Genomic DNA, 12,936 nt, shown 5'->3' on the forward strand with positions numbered 1-12,936 from the left:
TGGATTATAAAGCGTTTTTATGAAGCAGATTTGTTCGGATCACACTGTAACTGTAATTGAACGAAGATGACATTTTAGAATAAATTGGTAACATTTATTTGACAGTTGCGGTGATGACACTTCATATTTGTTTATATTCTTTACTATAAGTATCTGTATTATATTTACTGTTTTTATTATTTACTTTACTATAAAAAGATCCTCTACTATAAAAATATAAATTTCACCTAATTTTATAACGACTTGGAATAATCATCGAGGTATCTGACAACTTTTTTAGTTGTTATTGTAGACATACTTATACAAAGAAACCTACCGGCTTTTTGCCAAGAGTTCGGAGCCGTTTTTTAATTATTAACAATGCAGTGCAAAAACGCTTGCACTGCAAATCTTAAAAGATTATAACTTAATTCTTGTTCTCTATTTCTTAAGTTTTTACTTATTTACATTGAATATTAATTTGTTTTGTTGTATAATCCACGTTTACAATAATTATGTGATATATTTGATTTAAAATGGATTCAGGATCTTTTTATACTTTGGCAACTATGTCAACTTAGATCTCTGGCGTAGATAATGACGTGCAACGGTAAGTAAATTAGATGGACTGTAGGTTATATTTGGTTCTTGGGACATCAAAATATATTTTTTAAACATTCCCTGGATATAGTCACTGATGTGACATACCTCCGATTTGTTTTTTCATGAGTTTTGTAAGAGAGACTAAAAACATTTTTTATAGTCACCTCCTGTTTTCATTTATTTTTTGACATGTTTTGTAGTAAATTCAACTATCTATTTACTACAAAACATGTCAAAATTTACATGTGAAAGCAGATGATCCTAAAAATGGTTTTTCGTCTCCTACAAAATTCATGAAAAAGCAGATAGGAGAATTATTGTACATTACAATTCTCTGATGTTTGGGAAAAAGGGCTTAAGTCAGAATTGCACATCGATAATGTTTTATGATTTCTACAGTACTGTAGTAGATTCTACTGTACATACAGTTTACATCTACAACAGTTTTTTCTGGTCCAGAAATCATCAAAACATTATCAATGTGCAATTCTGACTTAAGTCCTTTTTGCCAAACATAAAAAACAATCTGGTCATAACTGACCAATGAGTAATTTTAATTCAACCTAAATTACTACTGTTTCTTAAAATGAAGAGCTTACCCCATAGCGTCTCTTATCTAATCTAACAAGATCGTGCACTAATCTAACATACACAGGCACAGCACACAAGCACTATGCTCCGTTTTTCACTATCACCTATCACTCAAACTAGTTCAAAAGGCTTTGTCCTCTTCAATCTTCTAGTTTGCCCAGTAGTATCGAGGAACTGGATTTCCTCGATATTCTTGAACTTATGAAGTTGTTCAATTGCTCCTGTTGCTCGTGACTTCCTGCTATCTTCTTGATATTTGTTGATAAAGTAATAACTTATTATGCATGGACAATGTGGACTTTCTTCCAACTAGCCAATACACTTTTTATATCTCTCTTGTGCCTTTCATAGCCACAAGGCTATACATTTCCTTCTTGGTTTTTTTTGTAGACCACTTTCAGCTGATTCTAAAAAAAAATAAAATGAAGGGTAATTTTTCTATTCTTTACAATTAAAAATCAAACGGTAATTTTTCTATTCTTTACAATTAAAAATAAAAAAAAATAGAGACTATTTACAGGTAATAATATGCATGCATAAATGATTCGTTTCATAAAGAATAAAGCAAATTGAAAACGGATTTTATAATACTTACAAAATTGTTTAAACAAGAGATCCAGCCAGAGCCCAGAGCAAAAACTAGCACACAGTACAGCAAAAAAGCCACTAATTTCCATTTCCCACCATAGAGTTATATATTAGCATAGAGAGAGTGTCTTTCAGAGCGAAGTGACGACACCATCTTTTTTATTTGGATTAGTGCTGTTTCACTCTTACGCACAGTAAAGCTGCTATAGTTGTCCTCCTCTTCCGTGCCTATATTCACACTGAATGTCATCATAGATTTTCGATACAATGTGTTAGAAAGAGATGCAGCAAACCAGTCAATGAGATCTTGTCGTCAGGAAGCGCGGAAGGTAGGCTCCCTCTATGTTAATATATACCTCTATGTTTCCCACACCCCCTTATCGATGCATTTCATTTTTTTCCAATAAAAATTTTTACTAAATTTTTAGGTTATCGGTTATGTTATCTTACGAAAATGAAATATGTATATGAAATGTGATGACCAATAACCACGCGATGCTAAATAGATACTCGCGCGGCAAGTTTGAAAATGAACGCAAATTGAACAGTAAATGGCCTCTCTTAAAATCTTGTAATGGAAAATTTTACCCCTCCAGGAAGACATTGTACTATGTTCATAGAATATCTTGTGGTAACTTTCCACCCATAATTTAATCAGATAGATGTTCACGGAATAGAACGGTAGTACCTCATTCCTGGAATGTTTTGTGTTGTTAGGATTAAACTTTTATTTTATTTATTCTTGAATATTTCCTATTGTTAAACATTGTAACCAATAATTTACAAATAAGATTTTCATTACATTACATAAAATCAAAAACATGTTTTGGATATTAAACTTTATTGTTTATAATTATTGTAATAATTGTACAATTTTGAATTAAGATTTAGCCCCGTATTTATAGTCAGTACTCAAGACTGATCTCGAGATCGGTCTCAGCCAAGACGATCTTACGGCAACGTCGAGCTCAAGACCACGTTCTGTTTTATAAACGAGTCTTCGGCTAATCTCGGCCAAGATTGATCTCGAGGCTGGAAAATTATGGATTTTAAGCAACTTTGACATAGAACACCAACTAAAAACTGTCAATCGTCAAGTTAAATATCTTTGCAATGTTTTTATATTTAATTTGTTTTTTGAAAATAGATTATTAAAATGTTTTCAGTTAAATAAAGTTTATTTTATTGATTGAAAGTTTACATTTTTATTTTTTCTAAATCTTACATGCTATTTTTTCAAAGGTTAATGACCTCTCATAATTTGTTTCCATTATGAGAAAGGATTTCTTTTCTTTGTGGTAAAGGATTGCATATTAAAGGAAAGTATAAATATATTCTTTGATATTACCCCAGTATAACAGAATACTGTGATATTACTTTATTCTTGGTTGGGAGTAATGGTTTATTTCTTATGAGAGAAAGCAAAGCAAATAAAACTCTGGTACTTCCTAGTATTACCTGCCTTTTTATTAATGGTGTAAGCTTTCTTCTATGTTTATATTCTTCATCTGACTAACAACAAAGAAGAAACCATGAGAGGTGGAAATTGTATAAAATGCAATTACTATTTTCATGGGAATAAGCCTCAATTTAAGTTTGAAATTAAATTTATTTAATGTTTAAATTCTTAAAGACAGATCACATGCTATAAATTTTTTGTGATGGATATTATTGAGTTAAAGTTGATTTTATGTAATTGAATTAACTATATTTTAATAAAATCGTCCCAGGAATGCAACTCATTGGCGATATTGGTTTAAAGTCATCTACTCTAAAATGTATAAATATATGTCTGAATGAGTCAGATAAAATTAAATTATTAGAAGAATTTTTATCAAGCAACAACAATATTGATATAAAATATTAATCTTACCCAAATAACAGCACAAAAGTAAATATAGCCTATCCATTTCTACTGGACATTAACGCTCCTCCTCCAATTCTACACTTCTATATCATCCAAATCTCCTTACTGCTTCGAACAACTCTTTTCATGGTCTTTCTCTTTTTTTCTCTCCAAAAATAATCTCTTACATGTCGCTCTTACATTCAAGTAATGTTGACCTAGCCACCTGACTTTCCATATCTATTATTTTTTGCCAGTCCTAACTCAGAACTGCCAGCCCCTACCAGTACTATGTCTATTTTCATTTCATCTTTCTTATTCATTGTTTCAAGTGCCACAAGCATACAATGCCACTTAAAATAACTGCTTCATAATACATTTTTGCATTATAGTTGTCCTACATACATTTTTGACTTCAATTATATACCATCGATCTGCTTACTAGCTTACTCTTAGTAGTATCTTTTCTATTTCTTTTTCTTCTTCCCATTTATCAATTATTGCCACTACTAAATACTTGAATTTGTTGATATTTTCAATTTTGTATGCTTTTGTTCCTGTTTTTAGTGTGAAAAATTTATTCTATTTCATCTCTCCACACATTTCAATACACTTAATATTTTATTTTTGTTTCATTTATAGACATGCAATTTTCTTGCTTCACCTCTTAAGTTTCTAAACAACTTCAGCTTTTTTTCTTGTTAAGAGGACTATGTCATCTGCATAAATAATGGTATACAGTGATGAGCGTGCTATTAACTGGAAAAATGACACAAAAGATGGAAACATATAGTACGTTGTGAAATAAAAGGAGATGAAACTAGTAGAGGTGTACAATTATCAATAGGAACCTATAAATTTACATTACATTACATAATTTCCCACCTTTAGACCTCTGTGACAGTTGTCATACTCCTCCCACACATCTAAAGGTGACAAACTATGTAATGTAAATTTATAGGTTCCTATAGATAATTTTACATCTCTTTATTTCACAACATATGTTTTCCATTTTTTGCGCTATTTTGCTGGTTATTAGAGTGCTCATCAAAGTATTGCTGTTTACACGCCCGGACCTCGGAGGTAATCTACACTATGTCGACATGGTGTTTTTTTATTAGTTGGATTATACACATTGGTTATATATTATCATTAAAATATAGTCATATTGTCTGTCAACTAATTATGGGATATATCAGATTTTTATTAACATCCTAAGTGCTCTAAACTTTGTTGCAAACACATGCTAAACACAGTTGCTCGAAATGACATAGTGTAGTTTACCTCCGAGGTCCAGATGTGTAATTAATTTTATATTTGGTAAGGAAAGGTTTGTCAAATAAATACTTATTTAAGAAGAGGGAAACTCATACTCATTTATTTTAAAATAAAATATAAAAAATACATATTAAGAAATAAAATAAAAAATAATATATCTAACATAATACAGATTCAATAATGTATTCTCAGAATAAATAAACAAATTCCAGTTGAACAAGAGAAAGACAGAAGGTTACTATATATTTATATTCCAAAAATATATGGTGAAAGTACAATAGTAGAGTAGCAGTAGACAGGTAGGTAAAATAAATGATGATAAATTGATAAAGCACTGGAAATAACGATAAAGCACTAGAATCAGGCTAAATAGCATCTAAAATATGAAGACCAGAGAAGATATAATTTTGAACTATACAGGGCATACCACGATCCATATACATTCATCAAAATAGGACCACGTTCTAAGAGGAAGGATGGAAGCATATGAAATATAATTTTGAACTATACAGGGCATACCCCGATCCATATACATTCATAATAGGACCACGTTCTAAGAGGAAGGATGGAAGCATATGAAATATAATTTTGAACAATACAGGGCATACCTCATCTTTCCAGGTTCCAAATAGCTTTTCTACATTTCTTGTTCTCACATGAGTACTATGGTAAAAATATCTTATTTTCTTGATCATTACCTAAAAAGATATTTATGTCTATTAAATAATCTACTATTTATTTAGCAATTATCAATAAATACCTGGCTGTAATACTGGGGTAAGTAGATAGTGTCTGCATGCATACCCACTACTGTCATCTATTCCTATTAATAATCCTGGAATTTCACTTCTTTCCATTTCACAATTTCACTCTTAATGCTCTTAGATCAAATATTGAATGACTTGATAACCTTGTTGTTGAACAATACAATAATATACATAATTTCTCTTCTAGTACCTACAAATTCATTTACATAATAAGAGCCTGAATAACATATATTGTATGTCTTTACAGTACCTGTACATTTTTGGAAAGTGGGTTTCCTTATAAAAACTGGTTATATTCCTATAAGTAGCATAAAACCTTTGTTGTTTAAGTTAATGCGCTGATTCGCTGATGAATTTCAATATTGTAATACTCCATTGTATTTTAGATTATATTTTTATCTTGAATATATCGCTTTTGTATACTTCCTGGGCGATTTTCTTCTCCAATATTATCAATAAACTCTAAAAATGCTTTTACTTCTTCATACATTTTTATTGTAATTAGAAAAATAAAAAATATATGTTGGAACTGAATTAAAAATATTCAAAATTCAAACAATAACAAACAAAGTTAGGTTAGAATCGCGGTCTTGAGGAAGGTCGATCGCATAGAGTTATATATTAGCATAGAGAGAGTGTCATTCAGAGCGAAGTGACGACACCATCTTTTTTATTTGGATTAGTGCTGTTTCACTCTTACGCATAGTAAAGCTGCTACAGTTGTCCTCCTCTTCCGTGCCTATATTCACACTGAATGTCATCATAGATTTTCGATACAATGTGTTAGAAAGAGATGCAGCAAACCAGTCCATGAGATCTTGTCGTCAGGAAGCGCGGAAGATAGGCTCCCTCTATGTTAATATATACCTCTATGGTCGATCGATGACTTGAAGGCCGCGTCTCACCATCAAATAATTTGATCAAACAGTTTGAGCAAACTCCGGAAGTACGTCAAAGTGACGTCACAATTGCAGTTTTTTTGAAATTCTAAAAATCTGTGCTCTCACTATCAGTCTAGTTTGATCAAATTTTTTGTATTGAGTTGTCTAACTTGTTTGTACTTTATTTAAAATTAAAATTTTTCATTATTATCCACAATGAACACTCAGGATGTGACGTCACTAACTGTCACTTTCAGTTTGCTCAAACCGGTTTGATCAAATTATTTGATGGTGGGACGCGCCCTTGAGATTCGCCTGTCATTTTACACTTCCCAAGCATAGAGGTATATATTAACATAGAGTGAGCCCTCACTCCGCCACCACTGACGACAAGATCTCTTCGACTGGTTTGCGGTATCTCTTTCTAGCACAATGTATCGAGAAACATAACATGAAACTAAGTGGGGGTACGGGACGGCAAGTGAAATAAGGAGAATTACTTTATTCTTCTTTTTTCTTTAATTATTATGACAAGTGACAAGACAACATAACCCAAATAATTTAATCCGGCCCTATTTCTATTTTTGAACAAAATGTTGGAAATATCTTAGTTTATTTTTAGTTCTAGCTTATTTATGGCTAGATTGAAAATCTGAATTTTCTAATATTGGTTCATGATTATCATCAGGGACTTGATTCGGTTCTTAAACAGGTAAATTTTCTGTCTCATCTGATATTGATTTGGTAGTGGAATTCTTTAGTGTATTATTTGGACTTTCATTTTCATCTTAATCACTATTGTGATTCAATAATTTTAGGTCACTTTTAGGAGCTGAGTACTTCGTTGCAACTGTACTTTTCTTTCTGTTTGGATACTGCATTAAGGCATAATCTACATTGGCTTCTAAAAGATAATCCTTTTCAACTAAAGGATCAAACTTACTCATTCATACAAATTTTCTTAGTAATACTTTGTCTGAATCTTTCATGAAGAAATAGAATTTCTGCTAGTTGATCTTCATTGATAAGTAAACACATGTTCATGATGTGTACAATTGGTTGCTGTAGACAGTAAACTTCATATAGAGTGCAGAGCATCTGGTATATAGAACATTTTTCCATTTAGTGATGTCTAAATTTCTGGTTTTCAATGCTAGATTCACTGCTTTCCATATAACTCCATTGTATCTTTTAACTTAACCATTTCCTTTAATATGGTGTTGTTCTACTTGAAGATATTCCTTTAGAGTGTAGGTAATTAATAAATTCTTGGTAAGTCAAGCTAGTCCCCCTGTCTGACTGGACGTATCTTAGCATGGAAATCTTGAAAATTCATCAATTTTTTTTTGTTCAGAATCTGTGAGGATACGTGAGAAAAAAGTAACGGGTCTTCCAGATTGACTCAGCATGATAGCAATAGCAAATTCATTCATGTATCTGTTTCAACAATGAGAATTTATTTTTCATTAATTACTGTCCATAGAAGTGCAATATTGTATATCCCAAAATATTTATAGCTTTTGATTGTAGTGACATTTATTTTGATTTACAGTTAACCCATATTTTTTAACGGCATTTAAAAACTTCAAATCATAGCTATCTTGATCCTCACCACTAACTGTTACGTCATCTAAATAAGCGTAAACCCCTTGTAGATTTTCTTTTTTATTGATAGAATCAATGGCTCTCTAAAAATATGATACTCCATTGGTCACCCCAAGAGGAATACGACAAAATTGGTAAAGGCATCCACTTTCCTCAAAAGCTGTACATGGTTTGTCAGATTCATGAATTGGCTATTCTCATTTAAAAAAATATTTGATTACGTCATCACGCCCAGATGGATGACGTCACTAGTATGTTGTATACAGTAGAACCCCGAAAATCCGAACTAATTGGGGGGACAGCCTGTTCGGATTCTGAAAAGTTCGGATTATTCGAAAGTCAGCCTAACCAGTAATTCAAAGCTCTCCTGCAAAACGTGTAACCTGGCTATGAGAAAACCGAAGTAAATTTATGTTTAACCTTTATAAGCACTACATATAAAGTACCTACGTATTTATTTTTAAGAAATTTTAAATGTCAAAGTCCTACGAATCCAATATTGTTCAATTTTCTGGTTATACTTTGTATAATAAACATGTATTTAAGTTTTTGTCTTGAATTTTTAAAAAAAAATTCACTTTCCGTTAGTTTGGATTTGCAGGGTTCTACTGTATGTCAAAAATATATATGAGGGGGGCAAAATATATTGAATAACCCTGTACATCAAGAAATTTACTACCAACGTCTCTGTTACTGAATATATCACTAAGTACAGGGCAACCTATTTAAAACTTAAAAAATCAGCTAAAAAATTAAACTATCAAAATCATCTGAGAAGCTTTAAAAGTGTTGCAAAAGAAATTTGGTCCATAATAAACAATCTTCGAAATCAAACTCACAAAGCTCAAACATTTTCCCTTCCAGACCATGAATACTTTATTAATGTGAGTAAAATTATAACATCAACTATTTTGTCACAAGAGATCAATTTTGTTAAGATCCGATTTCCTATCTCCCTAATTCAAGAAAGGTCTCAAATTCATTATTTATAAGACTAGTTGATTAATCTGAACTGATCCAAACAATCAATAGTATCAAAAGCAAATCTTCCTGTAGTACTGATGGACTATCCATAAAAATTGTCTCAAATCTCCCAGAAAATGTGTTGGGAGTCTGCATCCCACTAATGACTCTTTTAAGGGGCTATCCTAGTGTAAAAGAACGAAATTCACATACTTTTTTTGGGAATATCTAAAATAAAAAGTACTGTACCAATTGTTTTGAAAATTTGCATGACTATTTATTATAAAAAGAAGTACAAGTAAAACAATTTTCATAAAAAAAAATAATGAAAATTTAACGATTTATGCCCTATCTACTGGCACAGTGAAAATAAAAAACATGGCTCCACTGCTGCAGCGATTGGGACTAATAGAGATCCTGAATTATAAAATTGCAAATACATATTGATTATTGAAATATTAGTTATTTCCTATACCATCAATTAGGATTTTTGGAAAAATGACGAAGTGTTGAAATTTTTTTAAATTAGCTAGAACATTTTCAGTTTCAAAAACCGCCAAATTGACATTTTTTATCCGATTAAAAAAATCCCTATTTGATGGTATAGAAAATAACCTATATTTCAATAATAACTTTTGATATTTTATGTTTCAGGATCTCTTTTAGTCCCAATCACTGCAGCAGTGGAGCTATGTTTTTATTTTCACGGTGCTAGTAGATGGCGAATAAATCGTTTAATTTTCAATATTTTTTTATGAAAATTGTTTCACATGTACTTTTTATAACAAATGTTCAGTAGTAATAACCAGAGGACATTGATAATTGTTCGAAAAATTTTTATAACAGATTTCGAAAGCTTGTTCCTTGGAAACAGACCGACGCCGTAGGCGGAGGTCTGTTGCCTGTAAGCAACAAGCTTGAGAAAGTTGTTAAAAAATTTTTGAGCATTTATCAATGTTCGAGGGTTATTCGGATAGAAAATTTTTTGCTGATATAAAATTAATAATAATTTCATTAATATTCTCATCAGTATTACAACCAAATCGTGACATTTTGAAATATTGAATATTTGAAATGTCAAAATTGAAATGAAACGAAATGTAGGTATCCATAGCTACATGATTGACTGAAAACAGCCCATGGGATCTGTTTTCAGTATAATGTTGGTTTTATTGGTTGTATTCAATCAGATGACCACAAATTAATTGATTTCATTGGATTTCTAATTGAGCAAAAAATTTTCAAAATAATTGGTACAGTACTTTTTATTTTAGAAATTCCCAAAAAAGTATATGAATTTCATACTTTTACACTAGGATAGCCCCTTAAGAAAGGTAAATTTCTAGAGCTGCCTAAAGACAGCCATCATTATTCCTCTTCATAAGGGTGGTGAAAAATCTAATGCCTGCAATTATAGACCTATTGCATTACTACTGGTACTATCAAATAGGACTCATATTACACAAGTATAAAAACTTGTTGCTGGTATGAGCACATTGTGTAAATGTTAGGATTTAAAGAGGATATAAAAACCTTCAATACAATTATGAGCGTTAGTCTCTTTATATCCTAACATTTTTTTTGTTATTGTTTTAGTTTATTATTGTTTTTTATGACTCTGTAAGTTTTGTGTATAAATTCTACAATTTTCCATGACAATAAAGCATTTTTCTATTCTAAGTTGTCTATTTGTTAAACCAAAGCATTGATTATTATTACAAAATATTAATATAATCAATTAAATAATAATATTAATCTCACAAACAATATAGGAAGTATAGTTAAAAAGAATAAACATAGTAATCCACAAGGAAATAAATCTGCACATAGCTATAGCCCAAAGTAACTTCTGTTGTTTATCCAAATCTTCAATAGTCAAAAACATTTGTGTAAAATTAGATTCCAGCAGTTTCTCCTTTTCCTACATTTAAAATAGCTGGTGTTTATTCCTAAAAACAACAAATACATAAATAAAAACTCTAAATTGTATACCATAAAAAAATCATACAAATATGACAAAATATCACAAGAGTATTTTAACATTATTTAAGGACAATTGCCATAATAAGCCACAACAAAAATGTATTAAGCGAAAAAGCTATAGAGCTGAAACAGGAAGTTGCTATGTTTGGTCTATATATTAATGAAAGTAAAAAAAAATACCTAAATGGAATATAACAATGGGTCTTATCGGTAATAAGAAGTGTTTTTATGCATACAAAGACGTAATGAAAAGTAAGTTACTGTTACTGAATCGTGAGTATAAGCTTAGAATCTACAAAACAGTAATTACACCAGTGGTCACATATGGATGTGAAATGTGGACCATCTCAACCACTAATGAAAATCAACTGAGAATATTTGAGCGTAAAATACTAAGGAACATATTTGGACCAACACATTGTAAAGATGGTTCATGGATAATTAAAATGAACCACAAGCTGAATGAACTAATGCAGAGCACAGATATTGTTAGATTTGTAAAGTGTCAAAGACTAAACTTTCTTGGTCGCTTAGCAAAAATGTCAGATAATCGAGCTGTGATGTCAGAGATGGAAGCCCCAAGGAAATATAACAAGAGGAAGGCCCTGTAACAGATGGATAGACGATGTAGAGAAGGATCTTAAAACCATAAATATCAGGCAGTGGTGCAGGAAAGTAGCAACAGGGCAGAATAGAAGAATGCTGTTAAGCAGGCAAAGATTTACAAATGGTTGTAGTGTCATTAGAAGAAGAAGATTTAAGGACAGTTTAGGCAGGCTATATGCATTAAGGCATTATTAAGCTTTGCATTTAACCATATTGTAATACACTATATCTTACATGGTCAAGCATGATTTTCTTTACATAACCCTTGTTCTAAACTAGAACCGAATTGGTAAGTACATATATATTTTTATTGTAGACATTTTAAAAACTTATTACTTAGTTGAATTACTTTAAACTTACCACTTATAAAATGTTTACTACATACTCTCATATTTTAATTTGTGGTCTGTTCTCTTTATTGCTTTTATCCAATGTTCCTGCCTTTGTTTGGATAAAATTCATTTAAATGTATTGCATGGGGGAAATGTATAGCCTTGGGAACAGTAAAAAGTGAGGATTTTATCCCTGTCTGTCCTATTCCCGCAATTTACAGGCTTCTCAAGAAAGCCCTTGCTACAAGTCGGTCAAACACAAGGAAAGGTGTTTTTTCTTTTTTGCACACAAACAAATTGACACAAACTGATAATTACTATGGGATAATTCAGTTCTGTAGGCTATAAACAACTTTATATTTAATTTACTATCACAATTTCGCTGCACAATTAACAATAAAAAACAAAACCAAACAGAATATTCGTCTAACATCTACAAATAAATGTCAATGTCCAATGTAAACAGTGACTAAATAAAAATAACAGGAAAGACATCAGCTAACTTCGTACTTCTCCTAACTTAAAAATGACGTTTATCATACTGTCGCAGCTTTACTATGTGTAAGAGTGAAGTAGCACTAATCCAAAGAAAAAAGATGGTGTCGTCACTTCGCTCCGAATGACACTCTCTCTATGTCAATATATACCTCTATGTTCCCAAGACCACAGTACATGACAGAATACTAGGTCTGTTCCTTTGTTTTTTAGTGTTACACTTTTGAGTGTAAAGTGCACTTTAAGTGCACTTTACATCAACAATAAATTGAACAATAAATTGACCAAGTTATTCAAGGCCAAATTTGACGTGTTCTCAAAGCACAATTTGACATCCAAGTTTGTTCGTTATTAACTTGACGCCAATAAATTCGTGAATTTCTTGAAAGCAAAATTTTCTTGTCCTCAAAAAAATTGAA

The 12,936-nt window shown here is 31.2% G+C and overlaps 3 long non-coding RNA genes across 3 annotated transcripts; 1 reads left to right on the forward strand and 2 right to left on the reverse strand.

Moving 5' to 3' along the window:
- Positions 1-3,878: 3,878 nt before the first annotated feature.
- LOC126879657 (uncharacterized) lies at positions 3,879-6,231 on the reverse strand. The gene is made up of 3 exons (XR_007696178.1): positions 5,903-6,231; positions 5,646-5,842; positions 3,879-5,583 (listed from the first exon to the last, which is right to left on the reverse strand). It is a non-coding gene; the product is annotated as an uncharacterized LOC126879657 (long non-coding RNA).
- Positions 6,232-6,736: 505 nt separating this feature from the next.
- On the forward strand, positions 6,737-11,932 carry LOC126879658 (uncharacterized). The gene is made up of 2 exons (XR_007696179.1): positions 6,737-7,245; positions 9,756-11,932. It is a non-coding gene; the product is annotated as an uncharacterized LOC126879658 (long non-coding RNA).
- Positions 10,768-12,674, reverse strand: LOC126879655 (uncharacterized). Its single transcript, XR_007696176.1, has 2 exons — positions 12,051-12,674; positions 10,768-11,050 (listed from the first exon to the last, which is right to left on the reverse strand). It is a non-coding gene; the product is annotated as an uncharacterized LOC126879655 (long non-coding RNA).
- Positions 12,675-12,936: the final 262 nt, after the last annotated feature.

Source organism: Diabrotica virgifera, chromosome 2, assembly GCF_917563875.1.
Source record: "Diabrotica virgifera virgifera chromosome 2, PGI_DIABVI_V3a".
Classification (NCBI taxonomy): domain Eukaryota; kingdom Metazoa; phylum Arthropoda; class Insecta; order Coleoptera; family Chrysomelidae; genus Diabrotica; species Diabrotica virgifera.